The sequence below is a fragment of the Oncorhynchus gorbuscha genome, linkage group LG02 (assembly GCF_021184085.1).
Source record: "Oncorhynchus gorbuscha isolate QuinsamMale2020 ecotype Even-year linkage group LG02, OgorEven_v1.0, whole genome shotgun sequence".
Classification (NCBI taxonomy): Eukaryota; Metazoa; Chordata; class Actinopteri; order Salmoniformes; family Salmonidae; genus Oncorhynchus; species Oncorhynchus gorbuscha.
The window spans coordinates 29,759,352-29,776,383 of record NC_060174.1 but is presented as its reverse complement, the minus strand read 5'-3'; the positions used below and the strand labels follow the sequence as shown (position 1 = coordinate 29,776,383).

Below are 17,032 nucleotides of genomic sequence, written 5' to 3'. Positions count from 1 at the left end.
CACTTGCGATAACACCTACAAATCTGTGTGCGTGACCAAAACACTTTGATTTGGATCACAGTTTCCCATTTACACCCCTCTATCTCCCCACTCTTACTGAAGGCCAACCTGATCTCCAGGGGCCAGGCGGATGTGCGTGCTGGGGGTCATGACAGGGGAGAAAGCGCTAGTGTGAGAGCAAGCAGGAAGTGTGGACTGGTAAAACTGCTGACTGAAGCTTCAAGGCAGATCAGATCCAAAGGGCAGGGGCTGATGGCTTTATAAGCACTGACATTTTAAGGGCTTTGCAATTTTGCACTCAATAGCAAACATTAAGAAACCACAACATTAAATCAGTTTCTTCAACATCACCAATATAGTCATAACCCAGTTGTCATAACCTAGTAATTACAGTGTCTGTAGGGTGAGATCAAGTAATGTGTAAGATGACCCTTCCATCGTGACACAGAACATTTGAGAAATGCTGAATGTTACACCAAAGGGACATGTGTTGCCAGTATGGAAATGTTGTTCTTGTGTTGGTGGTACAAGTTTAGGCACTTTTTGGTGTGTGTACCAATTGTAGTGCAGTCACTCACTGTCCATACAGAAAGGTGCGACAGTCTTCTTGTTTGACGATGGATACAGCTATGGGACATCTACTAAGCAGTTGGAGACAACAGAATCGTGTGTGTAAGTGAAGTGCGTTTCAATGTCCAGCTGTTAACCCTTAATCACTTTATCGGATTGCAGAGATCATGCATTCTCATAGGGTTTAGTATTGTGTCAACAAATGGTATAGGATTAGAGGAAGGGTTAACTGTCCATCACATGTTGAAATTAACAAAGACAAAAAGGGCAGTTGCATTTATCGGGGCAGGTCACTCCTCAACTGTCTGTAAAACAAGCGCGAGAAGGGTAGCCTATAATGCAATTTACGTGGCTCATCAAAAGCGCAAAAGAGGTGGGACATTCGAGGGGAGTTCTGCTGTACCACTTGCTTGGGAGTTTGAACTTGAAAGCCTTACTTATCTTGTCTCAACTGTGTTGGTGCTCCTCGTTATTGTTCTTCTGCTTACATTTCGGACTAAAGTCAAGGTAAGACAGTAATATGTTTGGGGTTTTGATCAGTATCTGTAACCAGGTTTCCATTCAACCTTTTCATGCGAGTGAAGTACCCCAATGGGCACAGACATCAGTTCAATGTCTAGTTTTGATATGCATAGTTAAGTTGTCAACTAACGTGAATTCAAGGTGAAATCAACAAAAAATGTCACGATGTCATTGGATTTTTTTTCAAAAGCTGCAATATGTAACTTTTTGGGCGACTCGATCAAATTCACACAGAAATGTTTGTTATAGATTTATCATTCTCATTGAAAGCAAGTCTAAGAAGCAGTAGATATGTTCTATGTGTTTTATTTCTATGCTTCCCGTTTTTAAGTTACATTTTTACGTATTTTAATTTCGTTTTTATACGTCATCTTCAAACATAAATATAAAACATTTTGAACCACATTTTTGTTTATGGAAAATAGATTTCACAGAGGTTTAGATGGTACAATGATTCTCTACACCCCCCATACTCAGTGGACTGCTGACCAGATTCGGACCCAGAAAAGGGTCAAGATAGACAGCAGGTCCCATTTAAAAAATATATATAATATATATACAAAGACCAGGGAGGTTTGCCATTGCTTCGCAAAGAAGGGCACCTGCTGGTAAATAGGTAAAAAATAAAAAAGCATACATTGAATATCCCTTTGAGCATGGCGAAGTTATTAATTACATCTGGATGGTGTACCAGTACATAGAGTCACTACAGAGATACAGGCATCCTCCCTAACTCAGTTACCTGAAAGGAAGGAAACCGATCAGCGATTTCACCATGAGGCCAATGGTGACTTCTTTCGATTTATAACACTTAGTTTGTGAGAAAACCATCAGTAGAATTGAAAATGCGATGGAAACCCATTTAACTTGTATTTTGTATTTGGTACATGGGAATTTCACTGCAAAATAAGTTCATTTTAATTGCACGACGTCATAACGCACAGACATTTATCTGCAACAAATCAATTTGATGGAAACACATCTGGTGGGAAAATCCGTATATTGTTTTTATGTGGATTTGAGCATATTTGCATTCAAATCTATCGCCAATTGGATGGAAACCTAGCTTGTGATGTGCTCCTAAACATAAGCACACCATGCATGGGTTGTGTCTAGTGCCATACAATATCTCTGTGTTGGTTGACAGCTGCTGATTCACAGACAGTTGTACTCTCGTCTAGATACAAGGACTGTCACTTTACATTGTTTGTTTGATGTTTGTAAACAATTAAACCATATTATGGTTATTAAACCATATTATGGTTATGGTTATGATAGGAAAAAAACTCATGGGGAATTTATTTGTTGTATTCTTCCAAAATTAATGGGTAGGCCTAAATATTAACAATTAAAAATACCATTGAACAGATACCCAGATCCCAAATATAAAGGTATTCTTTGCTACTCAGACATCAAACTCCACAACCTAAACACAGTAGCCTACACGTTTCTTATGGCTTTCCATCTTTTGGTATTTGTTTCATTAATCCATTGTTGATACAGTCCCAAAATGTTTTGCATGTCTGCAATCAAGGTTTCAAGATACAGAAATGTAAAAATACAGAAAGTGTCACAGTATGATGCAAAATATATTTTTTAAGTGTAATTTTCCTTTAACTAACTATGTGGTAACTGAGAAATTGGACTGTTTTTCTGTCCCACAGTCCTGTTGTTTAATCATTAGCTCATTGGTATTGGTTGGTTCTGAGCCAGCCTGGGACATTCCCAGTGGATGAAACTGAACTGACAGTGCCCACCTCACCCCTCCCCAGACTTTCGTTGTTGTACACAAGCACTCTCGTTGCCCAGACAACGGATTGCTTTTTGGGGAGGGTTTCTCAATATCAGGAGGGCTTTCATGGAGGAGAAAGGGTGACAGCCTGTCTTCCAGCCTCCCACATGGATAAAATAACATTCAGAAAGTTGTTTTCATCCAGGGAATCTGTGCCGTGTCTAAGGGAATACATGTTGTATCCATGAAAACTGTATCTTACAGTTTATTTTATTGCTTTGGTGCAATTTTCACAATTACGTGGTCAGGTTTCACAACTCTTAGTACAAAAGTCAAAACGAACTTTAAGCACATTTTCAACTGACTGAGTACATCACACATAGTCACTTTTTCACCAAACGTTTCACATTGCAATAAATGTTCATAGAGTACTTGCTTTTCACAATGTAATGCTCACATTACTTTTGATATGATTGTTTTCTCATTTATTAATACATTTCACTATTATTTAATCCAACTTCTCTTAATTGATAATCACTTAACCGTTTGGTAAACCTATACATTTTAAACTGGTTTGTTTACTATGGATATTTTGAGACCTGCACAATGACAATGTATGTTTGTAAAGTATACAGATATAAAGCATGATTTATACCACAATGTTCTATTATGATGATTACTATTATGATTTTACTGCAGAGTAAAAACAAATCAAATCTGATATTGACAGGAAGAGACATGTACTGCATGTAACAAACGCGTCCCTTATACAGTAAGTATGTATCCAAAATGAAGTTGCTGGGGTCTTTTGGCAGCTAGGTTTTCACACTGCTTCACTCATTGCATTGGCCAATTATTTCGTAAATGATTCCATTTACATAGCAGACACTTTAATCCAAAGCAGTCTAAGGCACTGCTGTGGCCGGGGGTCCCATAGGACGGCGCACAACTGGCCTTGCGTCATCTGGGTTAGGGAAGGGTTTGGCCGGTTTGGCCGGTTACTTGGCTCATCGCAATCTCTAGCGACTCCTTGTGGCGGGCCGGGTGCCTGCGGGCTGATCACGGTCACCAGTTGAACAGTGTTTCCTCTGACGCGTTAGTGCGGCTGGCTTCCTGGTTAAGCTGGTGGGTGTTAAGGAGTGTGTTTAGGCGGGTCATATTTCGTAGGACACATGACTCCACCTTCACCTCTCTGGAGCCCGTTTGGGAGTTGCAGCGATGAGACATGATCGGAAATTGGGAAGGAAAACAGGGTGTAAAAAAAAAAAAAATGAGGGAAGATTTTTTTTTTTATGAACATGGCCTTATTTCTATTACATCATATTAGTTGACTGTCATTCATATTCCATTCACCCAGTTCAATGTAACGTCAATAGGTTTAGGCTACTACATGATACTCTAATTTTCCCTGTACCCATTATGAGGTTGCTACAACCTAGCCTATGAATGAAAGTTTAATTCGTAGGTTCATAGGTCGAGAGAAGTTTGAGTAATCAAGGTGACAGACAATCACACATTCAATAGCGCTTTGCACACTCTTTTCTGCATTAAGTTGATCTGGGGTGCAATCATTAGTCCAACAGTTGCAAGCGAGAGTGTTTATCTCTGTTTTGTTCCGTTTGCTTCCGTTTAAGAAACATTCTTCAACAGGATCAGTGCAATGAATACACCCCCGATCACACACAAACAATTCACTTTCCTATCAGCCACATACAAACAGCTCGTTGTACATATAATTCCTTCTCGCATCCATCTACGCACTCTCTTCCACTCATCTTTTCCGTTCATTTTGTGGACTTCAGTGCACAACACATCAGCTGTCTGTGAACAGGCAATTGTTTTTTATCCAAGCCAAACCAAGCTAACACACAGCCTACATCGTTGCCACATCATAGTCAACATAGCTACTAAAATTAACGCGTTAGAAAACCCACTAAAATCATCAATCATGCAGTACAGCAGCAAGCAGTTTAGCAGTTACACCGGTGGGCCCTGGTGGCAGTAAATGAATTAAACCAAAAGATTACTTTGATTCGGAAGAGTTCCAGTGTTGCATAGCAATAACCAGCTACCTCCCCTTCCCCTTCTTCTGTTTGAGCCAGGTGTTTGAGTAGGCTAAACTAGGTAGCTGCATTTGATGCTAGCTAAGTAAGTGAAAATGAAAGTGAAATAAATATATATTACGAAATATAGCTAACTCTCTCTCTCTTTCTCTCTCTCTCTCTCTCCCTCTCTCTCTTGCTTCTCATTAATTTTGGAAGAAATTAATTTGTTCAAAACTGTTCAACTATTGTCTTTCGCTCTCTTTGAGTCAACTATTCACCACATTTTATACACTGCTGTGCCAGCTAGCTTTCAGTACGAGATTCATTCTCTGGTCCTTTGATTGAATAGACAACATGTCAGTACATGCTGCAAGAGCTCTGATAGGTTGGAGGGCGTCCTCTGGAAGTTGTCATAATGACTGTGTAAGTCTATGGAAGGCAGTGAGAACTGTGAGCCTCTTACATTTTGGATTGAAGTCAATGTGCTCAGAGGAGGACAGAAGCTAGCTGTCCTCTGGTTAGAATATGGTGCTTCCCTACAGAGTGCTGCTGAGGCTAACTATATATTATAGTTTTATCTAAGAAGTCTAACTTTTTTTATGTTTCATTATTTACATTTTTCAAAATTCACTGAGGAGGATGGTCCTCCCCTTCCTCCTCTGAAGAGTCTTCCCTGAGTGAGTCCATACAAAGTGAGTCCATACATTTTCCTATGTGACCACAGTGGGAATCAAACCCACAACCCAGGGCCCAGTTTTTCCAAAGTTATCTATCCGTATTTCGGCTATCAGATATGATTAAATGCATAAAAATATAATTAATAGAACGTGAGTCCCCGTTCAATTCAATGATATGTTCAGTCTATTCATTCTATTTCTATGCATATAATCCTATCTGACAAGCAAAATAGATAGATAACTTTTGAAAAACTGGGATTGGCAACAACACTTCCTCCACACTGACTCTTAACACAGGGGACCCCCAGGGGTGGGTCCTCAGCCCTCTGTTGTACTCCCTGTTCACCCACGACTGTATGGCTTTGTACAACACCAACTCCATCATCAAATTTGCTGATGAGATCAGAGTTGTAGGCCTGATAACCAACAACGACGAGTTAGCCTATAGGAAGGAGGTAAGTGGGGTGGCAGGTAGCCTAGTGGTTATAGCGTTGGGCCAGTAACCGAAAGGTTGCTGGATCGAATCCCCGATCCCCATTACCATCGGGCAGGCGATCTGGTACCAATAGGCTCAGGGTCAGTTTCTATCTACAAGCCATCAGAATGTAGAACAGCGGTAGTGTGGACTGGCCACCTGTTCTGATTCTCCAGACCTTAGCACACATGCACTCCCTCACGCACACACCAGGGTTGGGGAACACTGCTTTATGCCAATGACAAGGTGGATAGTTAGCCAACAAGCAGAGATCATATGAGGAGCTAAAAACAGGAGATTAGCCCAAGTTAACTAGCTGGCATAGCCCCCTCAGTTAATACTTGTGAGCCCTCAGTTTTAGGATCCTATATAAAAATGTCAAAAAAGTTTAAATGACTGAGTAATAGGTTGGCGCAAAATCTGTATCTGTAACGGTTTTCTTCCGTTGAAGGAGAGGAGGACCAAAATGCAGCATGGTTAGAGTTCAACATGTTTAATAAAGACCATACACGAGAACACCGAAACAGTCCTATCTGGTGCAATGACAGGAGACAACCACCCACAAAGTACACACAGAATATGGCTGCCTAAATATGGTTCCCAATCAGAGACAACGATAGACAGCTGTCTCTAATTGAGAACCAATCTAGGCAACCATAGACATACAAACTACCTAGAAAGGAAACAGCCCCATAAATATACAAAAAACCTTAGACCTGGGAAAAACACATAAATCCCCCATGTCACACCCTGACCTAACCAAAATAATAAAGAAAACAAAGATAACTAAGGCCAGGGAGTGACAGTATCTCTGCTGCACGGTGTCAGCAGCAGTGGTGGAAAAAGTACCCAATTGTCATACTTGAGTAAAAGTAAATTTACCTTAAAAGTAAAAAAGTCACCCAGTAAACTACTACTTGAATAAAAGTCTAAAAGTATTTGGTTTTAAATATACTTAAGTATCAATAGTAAATGTAATTACTAAAATTACTAAAAAGTATAAATACATTTGAATTTCTTATTAAGTAAACTAGACAGCACCATTTTCTTGTTTTTGTAATTTATGGATAGCCAGGGGCACACTCCAACACTCTGTAACGGTTGAAGAGTGATGGGTGTGGAGTCAGGCGCAGAGAGCAGAGGATTCAAAACGCTTTAATGTCCGTACAGGAATAGCGCACAAATGGGTGACGCCGAACACAGGCGTAAAACACTTTTACCGAGTACAAACTGGTACATACGCTGGACAGCGACAATCCCAACAAAAAACAGGAACACCTCTTGACATAACAGTAAACAAGCCGGCACAAACACAGGCGGGCTAATAGAACTTAAATAACCCCAACCCAAAAACCCCAACAAGGAACAGGTGAAACCAATAAGACAAAACCAACCGAAAATGGGATCGGTGGCAGCTAGTAGACCGGCGACGACGACTGCCGAGCGCCAACCGAACGGGAAGGGGAGCCACCTTCGGTGATATTAGTGACACACTCAGACTTAATTTACAAACGAAGCATATGTGTTTAGTGAATCCGTTAGATCAGAGGGAGTAGGGATGACTATGGATGTTCGCTTAATTAGTGTGCGCTTGGACCATTTTCCTGTCCTGCTCAGTACTTCTGGGCCTCAGGGAAAATGTATGGAGTAAAAAGTACATTATTTTCTTTAGGAATGAGGTGAAGTAAAAGTTGTCAAAAATATAAATAGTAAAGTACAGATACCCCAAAAACTCTTTAAGTAGTACTACACAATTGACAGAGCGTGCCGCGGTGTGTGTAGGGGGGCTATGGAAAAGCCACTGGGGTGGTTGGGTTTCTATAAAAAGTGGGGGAAAAGCGCTTCTGATCTATGGTAGGCTAAGTAAATAATGTGATACGCCTCCGCCTGTCATATTTGATTTTGATTTATAAGGTGGGGTCAAGTTTACTGTTGAAGTTGCTTCACTCAACTCTGCCGCACGCCCCACCACTACACAGATTAGTTAGCTTCTTAGCGAGCTGTAAAGAGCATAGTGTTATTAGCCTTTGCCTATTTAGCTAGCTCGAACCAGCTAATCTGCCACTGCCACGATGGATATCAGAAATTGGCTTTGCCAAGGTACCCAAACAAAGCCAAAGGAGAATGATAGCAACTAGCAGCAGCAGTATCAAACCACAGAGGCTGCCATCAAGCCCAGCAGCAATGATGCTGCCGAGCTTCAGATAGCTTTGCCTGCAGAGCCTACCCACCCTTCCATTAGTGCCGCCAGGATAATGGCTCCACAGCCCCCTACACCTCCGACTGTTCCTGACGATCTTGGAACAGAGGAGCCAGCTCTGGTTAGCCTAGAATCCTACCCTAGCTGCAGGTTTTCTGTCCACATTTTTTTTTACATTTAATAGCACCTGGTTCATAGGAAGAGAGTAGCTGGAATACTCGGTTACTGCAGATGCGGCATTTTGTTTCCCATGTCGAAAGTTCTGAGTTGGGTCCAATGCTAACGCAGACAAGGACTTCACCCAAGCTGGGTACTCTAACCGGAAGAATTTTATTGATCGTACCAAAGGATTCGCTCGGCATGCATCAATCAAAGAGCATTTGAAATGCACTGCACTGTGGAAAGAAAAACTAGTTTGAAGTCCTATGGGAACATCAGTGTCAACACTTGTTAATGATGGGTGCTGGCAAGAAATCACATGTTTGTCGGTGATTGTGGACATCACAGAATTATATATATTATATATATATATATACAGAATTCCTTATTTCAAAGCAGTAACCTCTGAGGGGACATTGGACACGATAGAGTCAAGAGGGGAGGGAGGCAGTGGATTTTTTCTGTCAATTATGAAATATACTCTCCGAAAAGACAAGGAACTTTCCAAGGTGCTTAGCACCATACCCCACAAGGCCACATACATGTCACACGTGGTCCATCTGTAGCTCAGTTGGTAGAGCATGGCGCTTGTAACGCCAGGGTAGTGGGTTCGATCCCCGGGACCACCCATACGTAGAATGTATGCACACATGACTGTAAGTCGCTTTGGATAAAAGCGTCTGCTAAATGGCATATATATTATATTTATTATATATTATTATTATATTACACGATATTCAAAATGAAATCATAGGGCTCATGAGTGGGGTGTCCACAGCTAAATGCGAGAACTTATTTTTTACTTTGACAAACGTGTTCAGTCAGCACAAAAGAAGTATTCTACACCTGAGGAAAGCTCAGCTAATCCAACTGGCATTTGAGGGGTATCTTACAAGAAGATTTCAGGAATAATGGAGTGATCGATTACTCAGGAAGTTCCACAGAGCATCAAGGAGGCTGCAACTTTTCTGAAGAGGTAAGAAAAATCTAGCTGGTTGGTTTTTATCACTTATTGGTCAAAAGCACTCAATGGCGTCGGCATTTGAACTTTTATGTTTATTGTGGTATAGCGTAAAATAAGCATAATTCAATATAATTCAATGCAAGAACCCAAATGATGACCCTGGGTATAGTTACATATCGGTATGTTTCATCATAGAAATAGATATTATGGTTTTCTTGGTAGGCTATTGGTATTTGTGGTTGTAAATTGAACTGTACTTATTGGAAAAATGTTTATGGTAGGCTAGCATTGCTTAATTGATTACTTGGGTCGAATTTGATCCACGCCGGTCTGCTGCAAACACCACTCCCAGCTGCCCTCTGGCGGCCATTTTAAATATTCAATATTAATTTAAATCCTCCTGCTGCAGGATTAGGGGTCAAATTTGTATGCAGATATGAACGTGTTATTTGTTGTGATTTCATGGTTTTCATCATGTGTTAATTTAGGGGGTTTCCACTTTTTTTTAAATGCCTCCTGCATTAACCTTGTTCAAATACATCATATTTCCTGGATCATCCAGTGGGTCAGCTGTAGAATGTTTGTTTTAGGTTACTTACAGCCAGCAACTTTTAAATGTTTTATTTCACCTTTATTTAACCAGGTAGGCAAGTTGAGAACGAGTTATTTTATTACAATTGCGACCTGGCCAAGATAAAGCAAAGCAGTTCGACACATACAACGACACAGTTACACATGGAGTAAAACAAACATACAGTCAATAATACAGTATAAACAAGTCTATATACGATGTGAGCAAGTGAGGTGAGATAAGGGAGGTAAAGACAAAAAAAGGCCACGGTGGCAAAGTAAATACAATATAGCAAGTAAAACACTGGAATGGTTGATTTAAAGTGGAAGAATGTGCAAAGTAGAGATAGAAATAATGGGGTGAAAGGAGCTAAATAAATAAATACAGTAGGGAAAGAGGTAGTTGTTTGGGCTAAATTATAGATGGGCTATGTACAAGTACAGTAATCTGTGAGTTGCTCTGACAGCTGGTGCTTAAAGCTAGTGAGGGAGATGAGTGTTTCCAGTTTCAGAAATGTTTGTAGTTCGTTCCAGTCATTAGCAGCAGAGAACTGGAAGGAGAGGCGGCCAAAGGAATAATTGGTTTTGGGGGTGACCAGAGAGCACGTGTTACAGGTGGGTGCTGCTATGGTGACCAGCGAGCTGAGATAAGGGGGGACTTTACCTAGCAGGGTCTTGTAGATGACCTGGAGCCAGTGGGTTTGGCGACGAGTATGAAGCAAGGGCCAGCCAACGAGAGCGTACGGGTCGCAGTGGTGGATAGTATATGGGGCTTTGGTGACAAAACGGATGGCACTGTGATAGACTGCATCCAATTTATTGAGTATGGTATTGGAGGCTATTTTGTAAATGACATCGCCGAAGTCGAGGATTGGTAGGATGGTTAGTTTTACAAGGGTAGGTTTGGCAGCATGAGTGAAGGATGCTTTGTTGCGAAATAGGAAGCGAATTCTAGATTTAACTTTGGATTGGAGATGTTTGATATGAGTCTGGAAGGAGAGTTTACAGTCTAACCAGACACCTAGGTATTTGTAGTTGCCCACATATTCTAAGTCAAAGCCTTCCAGAGTAGTGATGTTGGACAGGCGGGCAGGTGCAGGCAGCGATCGGTTGAAGAGCATGCATTTAGTTTTACTTGTATTTAAGAGCAATTGGAGGCCACGGAACGAGAGTTGTGTGGCATTGAAGCTTGCCTGGAGGGTTCTTAACACAGTGTCCAAAAAGGGCCAGAAGTATACAGAATGGTGTCGTCTGCGTAGAGGTGGATCAGAGACTCACCAGCAACAAGAGCGACATCATTGACGTATACAGAGAAGAGAGTCGGTCCAAGAACTGAACCCTGTGGCACCCCCATAGAGACTGCCAGAGGTATGGACAGCAGACCCTCCAATTTGACACACTGAACTCTATCAGAGAAGTAGTTGGTGAACCAGGCGAGGCAATCATTTGAGAAACCAAGGCTGTTGAGTCTGTCGATAAGGAGGTGGTGATTGACAGAGTCAAAAGCCTTGGCAAGGTGAATGAATACGGCTGCACAGTATTGTTTCTTATCGATGGCGGTTAAGATATCGTTTAGGACCTTGAGCGTGGCTGAGGTGCACCCATGACCATTTCTGAAACCAGATTGCATAGCGGAGAAGGTATGGTGGGATTCGAAATGGTTGGTAATCTGTTTGTTGACTTGGCTTTCGAAAACCTTAGAAAGGCAGGGTAGGATAGATATAGGTCTGTAGCAGTTTGGGTCAAGAGTGTCCTCCCCTTTGAAGAGGGGGATGACCGCAGCTGCTTTACAATCTTTGGGAATCTCAGACGGCACAAAAGAGAGGTTGAACAGGCTTGTAATGGGGGTGGCAAAAATTTCGGCAGATCATTTTAAAAAGAAAGGGTCCAGATTGTCTAGCCCGGCTGATTTGTAGGGGTCCAGATTTTGCAGCTCTTTCAGAACATCAGCTGACAGGATTTTATAGAAGGAGAAATGGGGAAGGCTTGGGCGAGTTGCTGTGGGGGGTGCAGTGCTGTTGACAGGGGTAGGGGTAGCCAGGTGGAAAGTATGGCCAGCCATATAATTTTGTTTATTGAAATTCTCAATTATAGTTTATTTATCTATGGTGACAGTGTTTCCTATCTTCAGTGCAGTAGGCAGCTGGGAGGAGGTGTTCTTATTCTCCATGGACTTTACAGTGTCCCAGAACTTTTTTGAGTTAGTGTTGCAGGAAGCAAATTTCTGCATGAAAAAGCTAGCCTTGGCTTTTCTAACTGCCTGTATGTATTGGTTTCTAGCTTCCCAGAAAAGTTGCATATCACGGGGGCTGTTCGATGCTAATGCAGAACGCCATAGGCTGTTTTTGTGTTGGTTAAGGGCAGTCAGGTCTGGAGAGAACCAAGAGCTATATCTGTTCCTGGTTCTAAATTTCTTGAATGGGTCATGCTTATTTAAGATGGTGAGGAAGGCATTTAAAAAAAAATAACCAGGCCTCCTCTACTGACGGGATGAGATCAATATCCTTCCAGGATACCCCGGCCAGGTCAATTAGAAAGGTCTGCTCGCTGAAGTGTTTCAGGGAGCGTTTGACAGTGATGAGTGGAGGTCGTTTGACTGCTGACCCATTACAGATGCAGGCAATGAGGCAGTGATCACTGAGATCTTGGTTGAAAACAGAAGATGTGTATTTAGAGGGCATGTTGGTTAGGATGATATCTATGAGGGTGCCCATATTTACGGCTTTGGGTGGAAGTTTAGTGTAGAGTTCTCAAAAAGTTATACAGTTGCACAATTGAGAACATTTTGCATTGACTCTTCCATTTTATTTCAATTTTTGCACACTGTCTCTATGCACATTCACACACTCGATCTATGCACATTCTAAACAGTCACTCACACTGACACACCAACACACACACACTCACACAATTAATTTGCTCACACACACACATAACACGCACACATATTCATACCGACTCTACACACACGCACTCACTCACTCATATATGCTGCTGTTATGCCTAGTGACCGTACCTCTATGCTGTACATACAGTGGCAAGAAAAAGTATGTGAACCCTTTGGAATTACCTGGATTTCTGCATAAATTAGTACAAATCAAATCAAATCAATTTTATTTGTCACATACACATGGTTAGCAGATGTTAATGCGAGTGTAGCGAAATGCTTGTGCTTCTAGTTCCGACAATGCAGTGATAACCAACAAGTAATCTAACTAACAATTCCAAAACTACTGTCTTATACACAGTGTAAGGGGATAAGGAATATGTACATAAGGATATATGAATGAGTGATGGTACAGAGCAGCATACAGTAGATGGTATCGAGTACAGTATATACATATGAGATGAGTGTGTAGACAAAGTAAACAAAGTGGCATAGTTAAAGTGGCTAGTGATACATGTATTACATAAGGATGCAGTCGATGATGTAGAGTACAGTATATACATATGCATATGAGATGAATAATGTAGGGTAAGTAACATTATATAAGGTAGCATTGTTTAAAGTGGCTAGTGATATATTTACATCATTTCCCATCAATTCCCATTATTAAAGTGGCTGGAGTTGGGTCAATGTCAATGACAGTGTGTTGGCAGCAGCCACTCAATGTTAGTGGTGGCTGTTTAACAGTCTGATGGCCTTGAGATAGAAGCTGTTTTTCAGTCTCGGTCATTCTCGGTCAGTCTCTCGGTCAGTCTCTCGGTCAATTCTCGGTCAGTCTCTCGGTCACTCTCGGTCTCTCGGTCACTCTCGGTCATTTGATCTGATCTTCATCTTAGTCACAACAATAGACAAACACAGTGTGCTTAAACTAATAACACACAAATTATTGTGTTTTTCTTGTCTACATTGAATACATCATTTAAACATTCACAGTGTAGGTTGGAAAAAGTATGTGAACCACTAGGCTAATGACTTTTCCAAAAGTTAATTGGAGTCAGGAGTTAGCTAACCTGGAGTCCAATCAATGAGAGGAGATTGGAGATGTTGGTTAAAGCTGCCTTGCCCTATAAAACACACATACAAAATTTGAGTTTACTTTTCACAAGAGGCATTGCCTGATATGAACCAAGCCTCTGACAAAAATGATCTCAGAAGACCTAAGATTAAGAATTGTTGACTTGCATAAAGCTGGAAAGGGTTGCAAAAGTATCTCTAAAAGCCTTGACGTTCATCAGTCCACGGTAAGACAAATTGTCTATAAATGGAGAAAGTTCAGCGCTGTTGCTACTCTCCCTAGGAGTGGCCGTCCTGCAAAGATGACTGCAAGAGCACAGCGCAGAATGCTCAATTAGGTTAAGAAGAATCCTAGAGTTCTCAAAAGACATCCTAAGAATATCGTTGAACTGAAACAGTTCTGTAAAGATGAATGGTCCATAATTCCTCCTGACTGTTGTGTAGGTCTGATCCGCAACTACAGAAAACGTTTGGTTGAGATTATTGTTGCCAAAGGAGGGTCAACCAGTTATTAAATCCAATGGTTCACATACTTTTCCCACCCTACACTGTGAGTGTCTACACGGTGTGTTCAATAAGGACATGAAAACGTAGAATTGTTTGTGTGTTTAGTTTAAGCAGACTGTGTTTGTCTGTTGTGACTTAGAAGAAGGTCAGATCAAATTTTATGACCAATTTATGCAGAAATCCAGGTAATTCCAAAGGGTTCACATTACTTTGTCTTGCCACTGTATCTAGCCCTACCACTCCTGTATCCCTGCACATTGTAAATATGGTAATGACACTGACCCTGGACCTGACCCTGTCTATAGCTTACTTACTTTCTCCTGTTCTTCTTATTTCTATTTCTCCTGTGTTTTGTTCTACTTGACTTTTATTTATTTTAATTTGATAGTACTACTGATATTGATTACTGCATTGTTGGGAAAGAGCAAGCAAAAAAGGCATTTCACTGTACTAGTGCACGTGAGTAAAGACCTTGAACTTTTGTTGTTTTGCTGGTGAAATAGTCGATTGATTCCTAGATCGAATGATAACTGTGTGTGTTTGTGGCCATGCAGCCTTGGACGATGAATAACTTGCCTGAGACTGAGAAAGTCAATTGTCTCTCCTGAACAGGAAGCGAGCTTTTCTTTTTTTGTTTATGTTTACCACCTCCCCCCACTGTAGTGTTTGTCCTGGGCCTCTGGGAACTCCAAGGCTCCAATGAGTTAAACATATAGGGAAGGGTCATTCATTCAGAATCTGTGCTTTCAAATCCCATACAAACACTGAAATGACAGAATATGTTTTCATGGATTTGAATTGAAAACCCTAGACCTTTGCTCATCTGGTACAAAACTAATAAGAGAACCAGTGGACTGGGACCCAGTGCACCAGTTTAACTATTAAGTACTCTGGTCAGAAGAATAGTTTTTGCTGCCAGCGGCATTGATTATGTAACAAAGTATTCATCCATCCTGTTAAAAACATTGTTTTGAACCTGCCATCTCTGAGTGGCCTCTGTCTCTCAGTCCCAACCTTTCTCTGTTTTCTGACACATAGTTACTCTGCCCTGTTTTTTCCTCACTCACTCTCACTCACTCACTCACTCACTCTCACTCACTCACTCACTCACTCACTCACTCACTCACATCGCTCTATTCTCCTCTCTCACTCTATCTGGGCACAAACACACATACACAAAATAGTCTCAAGGAAAGTTGGCAGAAAAACCTCCATTGTCTGTGTAAGAGATACAAATATGCCTATCAAAGGGGAAGTGTTTATTAGTACAGATGTACTTGGTCTGTAATGGAGAGAGAGAAAGTTGTGTTAGGGATGCTGCTTTTCCCATCTGAGAGGTTGCCAAATGGCAAGAATGAGGCATAGGGCATTGAATGTGTCTCATACTCACAAATGTCAGAATGTGTGTGTGTGTGTGTGTGTGTGTGTGTGTGTGTGTGTGTGTGTGTGTGTGTGTGTGTGTGTGTGTGTGTGTGTGTGTGCATGCACTCACTCGTACGTTAAGCAATTCAAATTCTTTATCTTGGGATCATATTATGCAATACTGAGTTGAGTTGAATGTTGAGTGCTGCATGCAAAGCCATAGAAACCATGTAGACTACAGGAAGACTATGAATCATGCATTCCACTGAGGTTTCCGGGTGGGTTTAAAGTTTAAAGTAAAAACCTTTATTGGGTAAGGTGCCTTTCCATAAATAATACCCATTGAACACTCAACACATTAACACACACCCTCCTTTATGTTAAATAAGTCCTTTCTGGTGTTTAGTCTTTACGTGTGGTCCGCTCTACTGTTTTCTGCTCAATACATAGTAAATGTGGACACCAAGGAACTTGAAGCTCTCAACCTGCTCCACTGCAGCCCCGTTGATGAGAATGGGAGCGTGCTCGGTCCTCTTTTACCTGTAGTCCACAATCATCTCCTTTGTCTTGATCACGTTGAGGGAGAGGTTGTTGTCCTGGCACCAGGGGTCTCTGACCTCCTCCCTATAGGCTGTCTCGTTGTTGTCGGTGATCAGGCCTACCACTATTGTGTGGGAAAGGGCAGTGTGGAGTGCAATAGAGATGGCATCATCTGTGGATCTGTTGGTGGCGGTATGCAAATTGGAGTGGGTCTAGGGTTTCTGGGATGATGGTGTTGATGTGCCTTTCAAAACACTTCATGGCTACAGACGTGAGTGCTATGGGTCAGTAGTCATTTAGGCAGGTTACCTTAGTGTTCTTGGGCACAGGGAACATGTACTGCATCCCATGCACTGCTTATCTAAATCATGTCGCTATATTTTAAAAATTAAATCTTAAAATGTGAACTCATTGACTTGACTGTCAATATTAGAGGCTGTTGTGTTCAAACCTGTTGGTAGTTCTACTTACCTCACACATCTATTCAGATGGGGCTTTGGGTTACAACATGATCTCACAATCACAGGAAATGATAGGGGAGGTTATATTGTACACATAAGGACAAATGTTGCCCTTTATATTCATCTTGACACCTACATTTTTTTAGGAGAAATGCAAAAATAATCATGTTATCCATGCTCCAGCAAAAACAGGCATTTTGGGTTAATTTTACATACGCGTATTGTATTTGATAACTAGTAATTTGAGTTCCTTTACAGTATGATGTTGATAGAGGGTAGGGTTGAAG

At 41.3% G+C, this 17,032-nt stretch overlaps 1 protein-coding gene across 2 annotated transcripts in view; it reads left to right on the top strand.

The window, feature by feature from the left end:
• Nucleotides 1-931: 931 nt before the first annotated feature.
• The window catches only part of ripor1 (RHO family interacting cell polarization regulator 1), a 115,162-nt gene continuing 99,061 nt past the window's right edge, over nt 932-17,032 (top strand). Inside the window, exon 1 of one of the 2 annotated variants that reach the window (XM_046307059.1) lies at nt 932-1,077. The gene's annotated coding sequence lies outside the window, so the exon portion shown is untranslated. Of the gene's footprint in view, nt 1,078-9,333; nt 9,357-17,032 lie in introns of those variants that run through there. The other variant, XM_046307068.1, reaches the window with a different exon arrangement.